General features: G+C 38.5%; 1 protein-coding gene across 4 annotated transcripts in view; it reads left to right on the plus strand.

Moving 5' to 3' along the window:
• ccdc171 (coiled-coil domain containing 171) overlaps positions 1-20000 on the plus strand; it is a 59594-nt gene that overhangs the window by 31384 nt on the left and 8210 nt on the right. The gene's annotated exons all lie outside the window — the stretch shown is intronic.

A 20000-nucleotide genomic window follows, 5' to 3' on the forward strand; every position in this document is an offset into this window, starting at 1 on the left:
TCGATTCTCGATTTTCACTTCTTCTTTTTTTAAGCACAGGTTGCTGTTGCTCCTAAAAAGCTGACATCAGTTCATCGCAATCTCACACATCTCTGTTATTATCAGTGAAGCTGACTGCACAATGAATCTTTCATAATACATAGCTACACTTTGTTTGTTATAATTAGAGGATTTGCCTGCTTACAGAATTCAGCTCTGAACAAAAAGTCCATTATGAGCGGTGAGGAGAGTCTATCTTAAATGCTTCTGATTGGCCATTGCCTTCAAGAAATCAACACATATGTCTGTGATTGGCTAAATCGCTCAACGCTGCAAACATGTTATAAATAGAAACTCTGGCCTGTAAATCGTTTCTATTTTGATTTAGTTGTTCTTGTTGCTTTTCTGCAACAGATAAATAAATATGTTTACGTTTTTATATGTTTTATTCATAGATATTTCTAGTTTGCGGGAGTCCCGCGAATCATTTTATTCTCCCGCACACACACACAGTGAGTGCATTACCGCCCGCGCTCGCACTCGGCCATCAAATCTAGTCCCGCGCCGCACTCTATTGCGTTGGGAGTGCACGTCTATAGATCAAGAGCCCGGCCCGAGGATAGTGACGGGAAATATCGGCCCGGGTCGGGCCAAGTTTGGGCTCGGGCATAGAATCTAAGTTAGAGGACTCACAGCCTTTCAACACGTGTGTTTATTTTTCCGCGCCGTGATGAGTCGTTCATGAACTATCATTGCCTCTGTCACGCGACAAATGAACAAAAAACTCGGAAGGTCAAGTAATTATTAATGTTCCCTGTAAATTACTTTTGACTGCATTATAATGATTTCTTAATTCAGAATATGATCAAGATTGCGTTGGATGTGTTCGGGGAATTTGCCTGTTAAAAGTATAACATTTAAAGCCCCTGAAATGACTAGAAATAAGATTAGTTAATTTTGATGAACGAGATTGAACAATAGAGTCAGTAAAACGATCCGAACTTTCCATCACGGGCGCGACATGGGGGCGTGGCAGCATCGACGATTCCATTTTTTATTTCGATTTTTGAGATTGTGAATTAATTTCAATCGGTTTCGATTTTAAATCGAAATCGTGACACCATTATAAAATGACACCTATACACTGCGACAACTATGGCTGCCGGTGGGCTTTAAAGGGTCCCGAGCCGGTTTTCTGACTTTGTTTTGATGGAAACCAGGCCAGAAGGGCCTGAGAATGAGGAATGATGATGAATGATCAGGAATGATGATGAATGATCAGGAATGATCAGGAATGATCAGGAATGATGAGGAATGATCAGGAATGATGATGAATGATCAGGAATGATGAGGAATGATGATGAATGATCAGGAATGATCAGGAATGATGATGAATGATCAGGAATGATCAGGAATGATGAGGAATGATGATGAATGATCAGGAATGATGAGGAATGATCAGGAATGATGAGGAATGATGAGGAATGATGAGGAATGATGAGGAATGATGATGAATGATCAGGAATGATGAGGAATGATGAGGAATGATGAGGAATGATCAGGAATGATGAGGAATGATGAGGAATGATGAGGAATGATGAGGAATGATCAGGAATGATGAGGAATGATGAGGAATGATCAGGAATGATGAGGAATGATCAGGAATGATGAGGAATGATCAGGGATGATGAGGAATGATGATGAATGATCAGGAATGATGAGGAATGATGATGAATGATCAGGAATGATGAGGAATGATCAGGGATGATGAGGAATGATGATGAATGATCAGGAATGATGAGGAATGATGATGAATGATCAGGGATGATGAGGAATGATCAGGAATGATGAGGAATGATGATGAATGATCAGGAATGATGAGGAATGATGAGGAATGATGAGGAATGATGAGGAATGATGATGAATGATCAGGAATGATCAGGAATGATGAGGAATGATGATGAATGATCAGGAATGATGAGGAATGATCAGGGATGATGAGGAATGATCAGGAATGATGAGGAATGATGATGAATGATCAGGAATGATGAGGAATGATGATGAATGATGAGGAATGATGATGAATGATCAGGGATGATGAGGAATGATCAGGAATGATGAGGAATGATGATGAATGATCAGGAATGATGAGGAATGATGAGGAATGATGAGGAATGATGATGAATGATCAGGAATGATGAGGAATGATCAGGAATGATGAGGAATGATGATGAATGATCAGGAATGATGAGGAATGATCAGGGATGATGAGGAATGATGATGAATGATCAGGAATGATGAGGAATGATGATGAATGATCAGGGATGATGAGGAATGATCAGGAATGATGAGGAATGATGATGAATGATCAGGAATGATGAGGAATGATCAGGAATGATGAGGAATGATGAGGAATGATCAGGAATGATGAGGAATGATCAGGAATGATGAGGAATGATGAGGAATGATGAGGAATGATCAGGGATGATGAGGAATGATGATGAATGATCAGGAATGATGAGGAATGATGATGAATGATCAGGAATGATGAGGAATGATGAGGAATGATGAGGAATGATCAGGAATGATGAGGAATGATCAGGAATGATGAGGAATGATGAGGAATGATCAGGGATGATGAGGAATGATGAGGAATGATGATGAATGATCAGGAATGATGAGGAATGATGAGGAATGATGAGGAATGATGAGGAATGATGAGGAATGATCAGGGATGATGAGGAATGATCAGGGATGATGAGGAATGATGAGGAATGATCAGGGATGATGAGGAATGATGAGGAATGATCAGGAATGATGAGGAATGATGAGGAATGATCAGGAATGATGAGGAATGATCAGGAATGATCAGGAATGATGATGAATGATGAGGAATGATCAGGAATGATGAGGAATGATGAGGAATGATCAGGAATGATCAGGAATGATGAGGAATGATGATGAATGATCAGGAATGATGAGGAATGATGAGGAATGATGAGGAATGATCAGGGATGATGAGGAATGATCAGGGATGATGAGGAATGATGAGGAATGATCAGGGATGATGAGGAATGATGAGGAATGATCAGGAATGATGAGGAATGATGAGGAATGATCAGGAATGATGAGGAATGATCAGGAATGATCAGGAATGATGAGGAATGATGAGGAATGATCAGGAATGATCAGGAATGATGAGGAATGATGAGGAATGATGATGAATGATCAGGGATGATGAGGAATGATCAGGGATGATGAGGAATGATGAGGAATGATCAGGGATGATGAGGAATGATCAGGAATGATGAGGAATGATGAGGAATGATCAGGAATGATGAGGAATGATCAGGAATGATCAGGAATGATGATGAATGATCAGGAATGATGAGGAATGATGAGGAATGATCAGGAATGATGAGGAATGATGATGAATGATCAGGGATGATGAGGAATGATGAGGAATGATCAGGGATGATGAGGAATGATGAGGAATGATCAGGGATGATGAGGAATGATGAGGAATGATGAGGAATGATCAGGGATGATGAATGATCAGGAATGATGAGGAATGATGAGGAATGATCAGGGATGATGAATGATCAGGAATGATGAGGAATGATGAGGAATGATGAGGAATGATCAGGAATGATGAGGAATGATGAGGAATGATCAGGAATGATGATGAATGATCAGGAATGATGAGGAATGATGAGGAATGATCAGGAATGATGATGAATGATCAGGAATGATGAGGAATGATGAGGAATGATCAGGGATGATGAATGATCAGGAATGATGAGGAATGATGAGGAATGATCAGGAATGATGAGGAATGATGAGGAATGATGAGGAATGATGAGGAATGATCAGGGATGATCAGGAATGATGAATGATCAGGAATGATGAGGAATGATGAGGAATGATCAGGAATGATGAGGAATGATGAGGAATGATCAGGAATGATGAATGATCAGGAATGATGAGGAATGATGAGGAATGATCAGGGATGATGAATGATCAGGAATGATGAGGAATGATCAGGGATGATGAGGAATGATGAGGAATGATCAGGAATGATGAGGAATGATCAGGAATGATGAGGAATGATCAGGGATGATGAGGAATGATCAGGAATGATGAGGAATGATCAGGAATGATCAGGAATGATGAGGAATGATGATGAATGATCAGGAATGATGATGAATGATCAGGAATGATGAGGAATGATCAGGAATGATGAGGAATGATCAGGAATGATGAGGAATGATGAGGAATGATCAGGAATGATGAGGAATGATGATGAATGATCAGGAATGATGAGGAATGATCAGGAATGATGAGGAATGATGAGGAATGATGAGGAATGATCAGGAATGATGAGGAATGATGATGAATGATCAGGAATGATGAGGAATGATCAGGAATGATGAGGAATGATGATGAATGATCAGGAATGATGAGGAATGATCAGGAATGATGAGGAATGATCAGGAATGATGATGAATGATGAGGAATGATGATGAATGATGAGGAATGATGATGAATGATGATGAATGATCAGGAATGATCAGGAATGATGATGAATGATCAGGAATGATGAGGAATGATGATGAATGATCAGGAATGATGAGGAATGATCAGGAATGATCAGGAATGATGATGAATGATCAGGAATGATGAGGAATGATGATGAATGATCAGGAATGATGAGGAATGATCAGGGATGATGAGGAATGATGAGGAATGATCAGGGATGATGAGGAATGATCAGGGATGATGAGGAATGATGAGGAATGATGATGAATGATGAGGAATGATGATGAATGATGAGGAATGATCAGGAATGATCAGGAATGATGATGAATGATCAGGAATGATGAGGAATGATGATGAATGATGAGGAATGGTCAGGAATGATCAGGAATGATGATGAATGATCAGGAATGATGAGGAATGATGATGAATGATCAGGAATGATGAGGAATGATCAGGGATGATGAGGAATGATCAGGGATGATGAGGAATGATCAGGAATGATGAGGAATGATCAGGGATGATGAGGAATGATGATGAATGATCAGGGATGATGAGGAATGATGAGGAATGATGATGAATGATGAGGAATGATGATGAATGATGAGGAATGATCAGGAATGATCAGGAATGATGAGGAATGATCAGGGATGATGAGGAATGATGATGAATGATGAGGAATGGTCAGGAATGATCAGGAATGATGATGAATGATCAGGAATGATGAGGAATGATGATGAATGATGAGGAATGGTCAGGAATGATCAGGAATGATGATGAATGATCAGGAATGATGAGGAATGATCAGGGATGATGAGGAATGATCAGGGATGATGATGAATGATCAGGAATGATGATGAATGATCAGGAATGATGAGGAATGATCAGGGATGATGATGAATGATCAGGAATGATGAGGAATGATGATGAATGATGAGGAATGATGATGAATGATGAGGAATGATCAGGAATGATCAGGAATGATGATGAATGATCAGGAATGATGAGGAATGATGATGAATGATCAGGAATGATGAGGAATGATCAGGGATGATGAGGAATGATGATGAATGATGAGGAATGATGATGAATGATGAGGAATGATCAGGAATGATCAGGAATGATGATGAATGATCAGGAATGATGAGGAATGATGAGGAATGATCAGGAATGATGAGGAATGATCAGGGATGATGAGGAATGATGATGAATGATGAGGAATGATGAGGAATGATCAGGAATGATCAGGAATGATGATGAATGATCAGGAATGATGAGGAATGATGATGAATGATCAGGAATGATGAGGAATGATCAGGGATGATGATGAATGATCAGGAATGATGATGAATGATGAGGAATGGTCAGGAATGATCAGGAATGATGATGAATGATCAGGAATGATGAGGAATGATCAGGGATGATGAGGAATGATCAGGGATGATGATGAATGATCAGGAATGATGATGAATGATCAGGAATGATGAGGAATGATCAGGGATGATGATGAATGATCAGGAATGATGATGAATGATGAGGAATGGTCAGGAATGATCAGGAATGATGATGAATGATCAGGAATGATGAGGAATGATGATGAATGATGAGGAATGATGATGAATGATGAGGAATGATCAGGAATGATCAGGAATGATGATGAATGATCAGGAATGATGAGGAATGATGATGAATGATCAGGAATGATGAGGAATGATCAGGGATGATGAGGAATGATGATGAATGATGAGGAATGATGAGGAATGATCAGGAATGATGAGGAATGATCAGGAATGATGAGGAATGATCAGGAATGATGAGGAATGATCAGGAATGATGAGGAATGATGAGGAATGATCAGGAATGATGAGGAATGATCAGGGATGATGAGGAATGATGATGAATGATGAGGAATGATGAGGAATGATCAGGGATGATGAGGAATGATCAGGAATGATGAGGAATGATCAGGAATGATGAGGAATGATCAGGAATGATGATGAATGATCAGGAATGATGAGGAATGATGATGAATGATCAGGAATGATGAGGAATGATCAGGAATGATGATGAATGATCAGGAATGATGATGAATGATCAGGAATGATGATGAATGATCAGGAATGATGAGGAATGATGATGAATGATCAGGAATGATGAGGAATGATCAGGAATGATGAGGAATGATCAGGAATGATGAGGAATGATGATGAATGATCAGGAATGATGAGGAATGATCAGGGATGATGAGGAATGATGATGAATGATGAGGAATGATGAGGAATGATCAGGGATGATGAGGAATGATCAGGAATGATGAGGAATGATGAGGAATGATCAGGAATGATGAGGAATGATCAGGAATGATGAGGAATGATCAGGAATGATGATGAATGATCAGGAATGATGAGGAATGATGATGAATGATCAGGAATGATGAGGAATGATCAGGAATGATGATGAATGATCAGGAATGATCAGGAATGATGAGGAATGATGATGAATGATCAGGAATGATGATGAATGATCAGGAATGATGATGAATGATCAGGAATGATGAGGAATGATGATGAATGATCAGGAATGATCAGGGATGATGATGAATGATGAGGAATGATGAGGAATGATCAGGAATGATGAGGAATGATGAGGAATGATCAGGAATGATGAGGAATGATGAGGAATGATGAGGAATGATGATGAATGATCAGGAATGATCAGGAATGATGAGGAATGATGATGAATGATCAGGGATGATCAGGAATGATGAGGAATGATCAGGAATGATGAGGAATGATCAGGAATGATGAGGAATGATCAGGAATGATGATGAATGATCAGGAATGATGAGGAATGATCAGGAATGATGATGAATGATCAGGAATGATGATGAATGATCAGGGATGATGAGGAATGATCAGGAATGATGATGAATGATCAGGAATGATGATGAATGATCAGGAATAATGAGGAATGATCAGGAATGATGATGAATGATCAGGAATGATGAGGAATGATCAGGAATGATGAGGAATGATCAGGAATGATGAGGAATGATCAGGAATGATGATGAATGATCAGGGATGATCAGGAATGATGATGAATGATCAGGAATGATGATGAATGATCAGGAATGATGAGGAATGATCAGGAATGATGAGGAATGATGAGGAATGATCAGGAATGATGAGGAATGATGAGGAATGATCAGGAATGATCAGGAATGATGAGGAATGATGAGGAATGATGATGAATGATGAGGAATGATCAGGAATGATCAGGAATGATGATGAATGATGAGGAATGATGATGAATGATCAGGAATCGTCAGGAATGATGAGGAATGATGATGAATGATCAGGAATGATCAGGGATGATGAGGAATGATGATGAATGATCAGGAATGATGATGAATGATCAGGAATGATCAGGAATGATGATGAATGATCAGGAATGATGAGGAATGATCAGGAATGATCAGGGATGATGAATGATCAGGAATGATCAGGAATGATGATGAATGATCAATGATGAGGAATGATCAGGGATGATGATGAATGATCAGGAATGATGAGGAATGATCAATGATGATGAATGATCAGGAATGATGATGAATGATCAATGATGAGGAATGATCAGGGATGACGATGAATGACCAATGATGATGAATGATCAATGATGAGGAATGATCAGGAATGATGAGGAATGATCAATGATGATGAATGATCAGGGATGATGATGAATGATCAATGATGAGGAATGATCAGGGATGATGATGAATGATCAATGATGAGGAATGATCAATGATGAGGAATGATCAATGATGAGGAATGATCAGGAATGATGATGAATGATCAATGATGATGAATGATCAGGAATGATGAGGAATGATCAATGATGATGAATGATCAGGAATGATGATGAATGATCAGGAATGATGATAAATGATCAGGAATGATGATGAATGATCAGGAATGATGATGAATGATCAGGAATGATGATGAATGATCAGGAATGATAAGGAATGATCAGGAATGATCAGGGATGATGAATGATCAGGAATGATGATGAATGATCAATGATGATGAATGATCAGGGATGATGATGAATGATCAATGATGATGAATGATCAGGGATGATGATGAATGATCAATGATGAGGAATGATCAATGATGAGGAATGATCAGGAATGATGATGAATGATCAATGATGAGGAATGATCAATGATGAGGAATGATCAATGATGAGGAATGATCAGGAATGATGATGAATGATCAATGATGATGAATGATAAGGAATGATGATGAATGATCAGGAATGATGATGAATGATCAGGAATGATCAGGAATGATGAGGAATGATCAGGGATGATGAATGATCAGGAATGATGAGGAATGATCAGGAATGATCAGGAATGATGAGGAATGATCAGGGATGATGATGAATGATCAGGAATGATCAGGAATGATGATGAATGATCAGGAATGATGAGGAATGATCAGGAATGATCAGGGATGATGAATGATCAGGAATGATGATGAATGATCAATGATGAGGAATGATCAGGGATGATGATGAATGATCAGGAATGATGAGGAATGATCAGGGATGATGATGAATGATCAGGAATGATCAATGATGATGAATGATCAGGGATGATGATGAATGATCAATGATGAGGAATGATCAGGGATGATGATGAATGATCAATGATGAGGAATGATCAATGATGAGGAATGATCAGGAATGATGATGAATGATCAATGATGATGAATGATCAGGGATGATGATGAATGATCAATGATGAGGAATGATCAGGGATGATGATGAATGATCAATGATGAGGAATGATCAATGATGAGGAATGATCAATGATGAGGAATGATCAGGAATGATGATGAATGATCAATGATGAGGAATGATGAGGAATGATCAATGATGATGAATGATCAGGAATGATGATGAATGATCAGGAATGATGATAAATGATCAGGAATGATCAGGAATGATGATGAATGATCAGGAATGATGATGAATGATCAGGAATGATCAGGAATGATGATGAATGATCAGGAATGATGAGGAATGATCAGGAATGATCAGGGATGATGAATGATCAGGAATGATGATGAATGATCAATGATGAGGAATGATCAGGGATGATGATGAATGATCAGGAATGATGAGGAATGATCAATGATGATGAATGATCAGGGATGATGATGAATGATCAATGATGATGAATGATCAGGGATGATGATGAATGATCAATGATGAGGAATGATCAATGATGAGGAATGATCAGGAATGATGATGAATGATCAATGATGAGGAATGATCAATGATGAGGAATTATCAGGAATGATCAGGAATGATGATGAATGATCAATGATGATGAATGATCAGGAATGATGATGAATGATCAATGATGAGGAATGATCAGGAATGATGATGAATGATCAATGATGATGAATGATCAGGAATGATGATGAATGATCAGGAATGATGATGAATGATCAGGAATGATCAGGAATGATGAGGAATGATCAGGGATGATGAATGATCAGGAATGATGAGGAATGATCAGGGATGATGATGAATGATCAGGAATGATCAGGAATGATGAGCAATGATCAGGGATGATGATGAATGATGATGAATGATCAGGAAAGATGAGGAATGATCAGGAATGATCAGGGATGATGAATGATCAGGAATGATGATGAATGATCAATGATGAGGAATGATCAGGGATGATGATGAATGATCAGGAATGATGAGGAATGATCAATGATGATGAATGATCAGGGATGATGATGAATGATCAATGATGAGGAATGATCAGGGATGATGATGAATGATCAATGATGAGGAATGATGATGATGAATGATCAGGAATGATGATGAATGATCAGGAATGATGATGAATGATCAGGAATGATCAGGAATGATGATGAATGATCAGGAATGATGAGGAATGATCAGGAATGATCAGGGATGATGAATGATCAGGAATGATCAGGAATGATGATGAATGATCAATGATGAGGAATGATCAGGGATGATGATGAATGATCAGGAATGATGAGGAATGATCAATGATGATGAATGATCAGGGATGATGATGAATGATCAATGATGAGGAATGATCAGGGATGATGATGAATGATCAATGATGAGGAATGATCAGGGATGATGATGAATGATCAATGATGAGGAATGATCAATGATGAGGAATGATCAGGAATGATGATGAATGATCAATGATGATGAATGAGCAATGATGAGGAATGATCAGGGATGATGATGAATGATCAATGATGAGGAATGATCAATGATGAGGAATGATCAATGATGAGGAATGATCAATGATGAGGAATGATCAGGAATGATGATGAATGATCAATGATGATGAATGATCAGGAATGATGAGGAATGATCAGGGATGATGAGGAATGATGAGGAATGATCAGGGATGATGATGAATGATCAATGATGAGGAATGATGATGATGAATGATCAGGAATGATGATGAATGATCAGGAATGATCAGGAATGATGATGAATGATCAGGAATGATGAGGAATGATCAGGAATGATCAGGGATGATGAATGATCAGGAATGATCAGGAATGATGATGAATGATCAATGATGAGGAATGATCAGGGATGATGATGAATGATCAGGAATGATGAGGAATGATCAATGATGATGAATGATCAGGGATGATGATGAATGATCAATGATGAGGAATGATCAGGGATGATGATGAATGATCAATGATGAGGAATGATCAGGGATGATGATGAATGATCAATGATGAGGAATGATCAATGATGAGGAATGATGATGAATGATCAATGATGATGAATGATCAGGGATGATGATGAATGAGCAATGATGAGGAATGATCAGGGATGATGATGAATGATCAATGATGAGGAATGATCAATGATGAGGAATGATCAATGATGAGGAATGATCAATGATCAGGAATGATCAGGAATGATGAGGAATGATCAGGGATGATGAGGAATGATGAGGAATGATGATGAATGATCAGGAATGATGATGAATGATCAGGAATGATGATAAATGATCAGGAATGATCAGGAATGATGATGAATGATCAGGAATGATCAGGAATGATGATGAATGATCAGGAATGATGAGGAATGATCAGGAATGATCAGGGATGATGAATGATCAGGAATGATGATGAATGATCAATGATGAGGAATGATCAGGGATGATGATGAATGATCAGGAATGATGAGGAATGATCAATGATGATGAATGATCAGGGATGATGATGAATGATCAATGATGAGGAATGATCAATGATGAGGAATGATCAGGAATGATGATGAATGATCAATGATGAGGAATGATCAATGATGAGGAATGATCAATGATGAGGAATGATCAATGATGAGGAATTATCAGGAATGATCAGGAATGATGATGAATGATCAATGATGATGAATGATCAGGAATGATGATGAATGATGAGGAATGATCAATGATGAGGAATGATCAATGATGAGGAATGATCAGGAATGATGATGAATGATCAATGATGATGAATGATCAGGAATGATGAGGAATGATCAGGAATGATGAGGAATGATCAGGAATGATGAGAAATGATCAGGAATGATGAGGAATGATCAGGAATGATGAGGAATGATCAGGAATGATGAGGAATGATCATGGATGATGATGAATGATCAGGAATGATCAGGAATGATGAGGAATGATCAGGGATGATGATGAATGATCAGGAATGATCAGGAATGATGATGAATGATCAGGAATGATGAGGAATGATCAGGAATGATCAGGAATGATGAATGATCAGGGATGATGAGGAATGATCAGGGATGATGATGAATGATCAATGATGAGGAATGATCAGGGATGATGATGAATGATCAATGATGAGGAATGATCAGGGATGATGAGGAATGATCAGGGATGATGATGAATGATCAATGATGAGGAATGATCAATGATGAGGAATGATCAGGAATGATGATGAATGATCAATGATGATGAATGATCAGGGATGATGATGAATGATCAGGGATGATGATGAATGATCAATGATGAGGAATGATCAGGGATGATGATGAATGATCAATGATGAGGAATGATCAGGAATGATGATGAATGATCAATGATGAGGAATGATCAGGAATGATGAGGAATGATCAATGATGATGAATGATCAGGGATGATGATGAATGATCAATGATGAGGAATGATCAGGGATGATGATGAATGATCAATGATGAGGAATGATCAATGATGAGGAATGATCAGGAATGATGATGAATGATCAATGATGATGAATGATCAGGGATGATGATGAATGATCAGGAATGATGAGGAATGATCAATGATGATGAATGATCAGGGATGATGATGAATGATCAATGATGAGGAATGATCAGGGATGATGATGAATGATCAATGATGAGGAATGATCAATGATGAGGAATGATCAGGAATGATGATGAATGATCAATGATGATGAATGATCAGGGATGATGATGAATGATCAATGATGAGGAATGATCAGGGATGATGATGAATGATCAATGATGAGGAATGATCAATGATGAGGAATGATCAATGATGAGGAATGATCAGGAATGATGATGAATGATCAATGATGATGAATGATCAGGAATGATGAGGAATGATCAATGATGATGAATGATCAGGAATGATGATGAATGATCAGGAATGATGATAAATGATCAGGAATGATCAGGAATGATCAGGAATGATGATGAATGATCAGGAATGATCAGGAATGATGATGAATGATCAGGAATGATGAGGAATGATCAGGAATGATGAGGAATGATCAGGAATGATCAGGGATGATGAATGATCAGGAATGATGATGAATGATCAATGATGAGGAATGATCAGGGATGATGATGAATGATCAGGAATGATGATGAATGATCAATGATGATGAATGATCAGGGATGATGATGAATGATCAGGGATGATGATGAATGATCAGGGATGATGATGAATGATCAATGATGAGGAATGATCAGGAATGATGATGAATGATCAATGATGAGGAATGATCAATGATGAGGAATGATCAATGATGAGGAATTATCAGGAATGATCAGGAATGATGATGAATGATCAATGATGATGAATGATCAGGAATGATGATGAATGATGAGGAATGATCAATGATGAGGAATGATCAATGATGAGGAATGATCAGGAATGATGATGAATGATCAATGATGATGAATGATCAGGAATGATCAGGAATGATCAGGAATGATGATGAATGATCAGGAATGATCAGGAATGATGAGGAATGATCAGGGATGATGAATGATCAGGAATGATGAGGAATGATCAGGGATGATGATGAATGATCAGGAATGATCAGGAATGATGAGCAATGATCAGGGATGATGATGAATGATGATGAATGATCAGGAAAGATGAGGAATGATCAGGGATGATGAATGATCAGGAATGATCAGGAATGATGATGAATGATCAATGATGAGGAATGATCAGGGATGATGATGAATGATCAGGAATGATGAGGAATGATCAATGATGATGAATGATCAGGGATGATGATGAATGATCAATGATGAGGAATGATCAGGGATGATGATGAATGATCAATGATGAGGAATGATGATGATGAATGATCAGGAATGATGATGAATGATCAGGAATGATGATGAATGATCAGGAATGATGATGAATGATCAGGAATGATCAGGAATGATGATGAATGATCAGGAATGATGAGGAATGATCAGGAATGATCAGGGATGATGAATGATCAGGAATGATCAGGAATGATGATGAATGATCAATGATGAGGAATGATCAGGGATGATGATGAATGATCAGGAATGATGAGGAATGATCAATGATGATGAATGATCAGGGATGATGATGAATGATCAATGATGAGGAATGATCAGGGATGATGATGATGAATGATCAATGATGAGGAATGATCAGGGATGATGATGAATGATCAATGATGAGGAATGATCAATGATGAGGAATGATCAGGAATGATGATGAATGATCAATGATGATGAATGATCAGGGATGATGATGAATGAGCAATGATGAGGAATGATCAGGGATGATGATGAATGATCAATGATGAGGAATGATCAATGATGAGGAATGATCAATGATGAGGAATGATCAGGGATGATGATGAATGATCAATGATGAGGAATGATCAATGATGAGGAATGATCAATGATGATGAATGATCAGGGATGATGAGGAATGATGAGGAATGATGATGAATGATCAGGAATGATGATGAATGATCAGGAATGATGATAAATGATCAGGAATGATCAGGAATGATGATGAATGATCAGGAATGATGATGAATGATCAGGAATGATCAGGAATGATGATGAATGATCAGGAATGATGAGGAATGATCAGGAATGATCAGGGATGATGAATGATCAGGAATGATGATGAATGATCAATGATGAGGAATGATCAGGGATGATGATGAATGATCAGGAATGATGAGGAATGATCAATGATGATGAATGATCAGGGATGATGATGAATGATCAATGATGATGAATGATCAGGGATGATGATGAATGATCAATGATGAGGAATGATCAATGATGAGGAATGATCAGGAATGATGATGAATGATCAATGATGAGGAATGATCAATGATGAGGAATGATCAATGATGAGGAATTATCAGGAATGATCAGGAATGATGATGAATGATCAATGATGATGAATGATCAGGAATGATGATGAATGATGAGGAATGATCAGGAATGATGATGAATGATCAGGAATGATGATGAATGATCAGGGATGATGATGAATGATCAATGATGATGAATGATCAGGAATGATGATGAATGATCAGGAATGATGATGAATGATCAGGGATGATCAGGAATGATGAGGAATGATCAGGGATGAGGAATGATCAGGGATGATGATGAATGATCAGGAATGATCAGGAATGATGAGGAATGATCAGGGATGATGAATGATCAGGAATGATCAGGAATGATGATGAATGATCAGGAATGATGATGAATGATCAGGAATGATCAGGAATGATGAGGAATGATCAGGGATGATGAATGATCAGGAATGATCAGGAATGATGATGAATGATCAGGAATGATGATGAATGATCAGGAATGATCAGGGATGATGATGAATGATGATGAATGATCAGGAATGATCAGGAATGATGAGGAATGATCAGGAATGATGAGGAATGATGAGGAATGATGATGAATGATCAGGAATGATGAGGAATGATCAGGGATGATCAGGAATGATGAGGAATGATCAGGGATGATGATGAATGATCAGGAATGATGATGAATGATCAGGAATGATGAGGAATGATCAGGAATGATGATGAATGATCAGGGATGATGATGAATGATCAGGAATGATGAGGAATGATCAGGAATGATGATGAATGATCAGGGATGATGATGAATGATCAGGAATGATGATGAATGATCAGGAATGATGATGAATGATCAGGAATGATGAGGAATGATCAGGAATGATCAGGGATGATGATGAATGATCAGGAATGATGAGGAATGATCAGGAATGATGAGGAATGATCAGGGATGATCAGGAATGATGAGGAATGATGAGGAATGATCAGGGATGATGATGAATGATCAGCAATGATGATGAATGATCAGGAATGATGATGAATGATCAGGAATGATGAGGAATGATCAGGAATGATGATGAATGATCAGGGATGATGATGAATGATCAGGAATGATGATGAATGATCAGGAATGATGATGAATGATCAGGAATGATGAGGAATGATCAGGAATGATCAGGGATGATGATGAATGATCAGGAATGATGAGGAATGATCAGGAATGATGAGGAATGATCAGGGATGATGAGGAATGATCAGGGATGATGAATGATCAGGAATGATGAGGAATGATGATGAATGATCAGGAATGATCAGGAATGATGAGGGATGATGAGGAATGATCAGGGATGATGAATGATCAGGAATGATCAGGAATGATGAGGAATGATCAGGAATGATGAGGAATGATCAGGAATGATGAGGAATGATCAGGGATGATGATGAATGATGAGGAATGATCAGGAATGATGAGGAATGATCAGGGATGATGATGAATGATCAGGAATGATGAGGAATGATGAGGAATGATCAGGGATGATGAGGAATGATCAGGAATGATCAGGAATGATGAGGAATGATCAGGGATGATGAGGAATGATCAGGGATGATCAGGAATGATCAGGAATGATGAGGAATGATCAGGAATGACCAGGGATGATGAGGAATGATCAGGGATGATGAGGAATGATCAGGAATGATGAGGAATGATCAGGAATGATGAGGAATGATCAGGAATGATCAGGGATGATGATGAATGATGAGGAATGATCAGGGATGATGAATGATCAGGAATGATGAGGAATGATCAGGGATGATGATGAATGATGAGGAATGATGAGGAATGATCAGGGATGATGATGAATGATGAGGAATGATCAGGGATGATGAATGATCAGGAATGATCAGGAGTGATGATGAATGATCAAGAATGATCAGGAATGATGAGGAATGATCAGGGATGATGATGAATGATCAGGAATGATGAGGAATGATCAATGATGATGAATGATCAGGAATGATGAGGAATGATCAGGAATGATGAGGAATGATCAGGGATGAGGAATGATCAGGGATGAGGAATGATCAGGAATGATCAGGGATGATGAATGATCAGGAATGATGATGAATGATCAGGAATGATGAGGAATGATCAGGGATGATGAGGAATGATCAGGAATGATCAGGGATGATGAATGATCAGGGATCATGAGGAATGATCAGGGATGAGGAATGATCAGGAATGATGATGAATTTTCAGGAATGATCAGGGATGATGAATGATCAGGGATGATGAATGATCAGGAATGATGATGAATGATCAGGAATGATGAGGAATGATCAGGGATGATGAATGATCAGGGATGATGAATGATCAGGAATGATGATGAATGATCAGGAATGATGAGGAATGATCAGGAATGATCAGGGATGATGAATGATCAGGGATGATGAATGATCAGGAATGATGAGGAATGATCAGGAATGATGAGGAATGATCAGGGATGATGAGGAATGATGAGGAATGATTAGGAATGATTATGTATGATCAGGAATGATGATGAATGATCAGGGATGATGAGGAATGATCAGGAATGATGAGGAATGATCAGGGATGATGAGGAATGATCAGGGATGATCAGGAATGATCAGGAATGATCAGGAATGATGAGGAATGATGAGGAATGATCAGGAATGACCAGGGATGATGAGGAATGATCAGGGATGATGAGGAATGATCAGGAATGATGAGGAATGATCAGGAATGATGAGGAATGATCAGGAATGATCAGGGATGATGATGAATGATGAGGAATGATCAGGGATGATGAATGATCAGGAATGATGAGGAATGATCAGGGATGATGATGAATGATGAGGAATGATGAGGAATGATCAGGGATGATGATGAATGATGAGGAATGATCAGGGATGATGAATGATCAGGAATGATCAGGAGTGATGATGAATGATCAAGAATGATCAGGAATGATGAGGAATGATCAGGGATGATGATGAATGATCAGGAATGATCAGGAATGATGAGGAATGATCAATGATGATGAATGATCAGGAATGATGAGGAATGATCAGGAATGATGAGGAATGATCAGGGATGAGGAATGATCAGGGATGAGGAATGATCAGGAATGATCAGGGATGATGAATGATCAGGAATGATGATGAATGATCAGGAATGATGAGGAATGATCAGGGATGATGAGGAATGATCAGGAATGATCAGGGATGATGAATGATCAGGGATCATGAGGAATGATCAGGGATGAGGAATGATCAGGAATGATGATGAATGATCAGGAATGATGAGGAATGATCAGGAATGATCAGGGATGATGAATGATCAGGGATGATGAATGATCAGGAATGATGATGAATGATCAGGAATGATGAGGAATGATCAGGGATGATGAATGATCAGGGATGATGAATGATCAGGAATGATGATGAATGATCAGGAATGATGAGGAATGATCAGGAATGATCAGGGATGATGAATGATCAGGGATGATGAATGATCAGGAATGATGAGGAATGATCAGGAATGATGAGGAATGATCAGGGATGATGAGGAATGATCAGGAATGATGAGGAATGATTAGGAATGATTATGTATGATCAGGAATGATGATGAATGATCAGGAATGATCAGGGATGATGAATGATCAGGAATGATGAGGAATGATCAGGAATGATGAGGAATGATCAGGAATGATTAGGAATGATGAGGAATGATCAGGAATGATGAGGAATGATCAGGAATGATGAGGAATGATGAGGAATGATCAGGGATGATGATGAATGATCAGGAATGATCAGGGATGATGATGAATGATCAGGAATGATCAGGAATGATGAGGAATGATCAGGGATGATGATGAATGATCAGGAATGATCAGGAATGATGAGGAATGATCAGGGATGATGAGGAATGATCAGGAATGATGAGGAATGATCAGGAATGATCAGGAATGATGAGGAATGATCAGGAATGATGAGGAATGATCAGGAATGATGAGGAATGATCAGGGATGATGAGGAATGATCAGGAATGATCAGGAATGATGAGGAATGATCAGGGATGATCAGGAATGATCAGGAATGATGAGGAATGATCAGGGATGATGAGGAATGATCAGGGATGATGATGAATGATGAGGAATGATCAGGGATGATGAATGATCAGGAATGATGAGGAATGATCAGGAATGATGAGGAATGATCAGGGATGATGAATGATCAGGAATGATGAGGAATGATGAGGAATGATCAGGAATGATGAGGAATGATGAGGAATGATGAGGAATGATCAGGAATGATCAGGAATGATCAGGAATGATGAGGAATGATCAGGAATTATGAGGAATGATGAGGAATGATCAGGGATGATGAGGAATGATCAGGAATGAGGAATGAAGAATGATCAGGGATGATGAGGAATGACGAGGAATGATCAGAAATGATGTGGAATGACGAGGAATGATCAGGAATGATGAGGAATCATCAGGAATCACCAGGAATGATCAGGAATGATGAGGAATCATCAGGAATCATCAGGAATGATCAGGAATGATGAGGAATGATCAGGAATGATGAGGAATGATCAGGGATGATGAGGAATGATCAGGAATGATCAGGGATGATGATGAATGATCAGGAATGATCAGGAATGATGATGAATGATCAGGGATGATGAGGAATGATCAGGAATGATCAGGGATGATCAGGAATGATGAGGAATGATCAGGAATG

This window comes from Siphateles boraxobius, unplaced genomic scaffold, assembly GCF_051911475.1.
Source record: "Siphateles boraxobius isolate OS27281-9 unplaced genomic scaffold, OSU_SipBor_1 150, whole genome shotgun sequence".
Taxonomy (NCBI): Eukaryota; Metazoa; Chordata; class Actinopteri; order Cypriniformes; family Leuciscidae; genus Siphateles; species Siphateles boraxobius.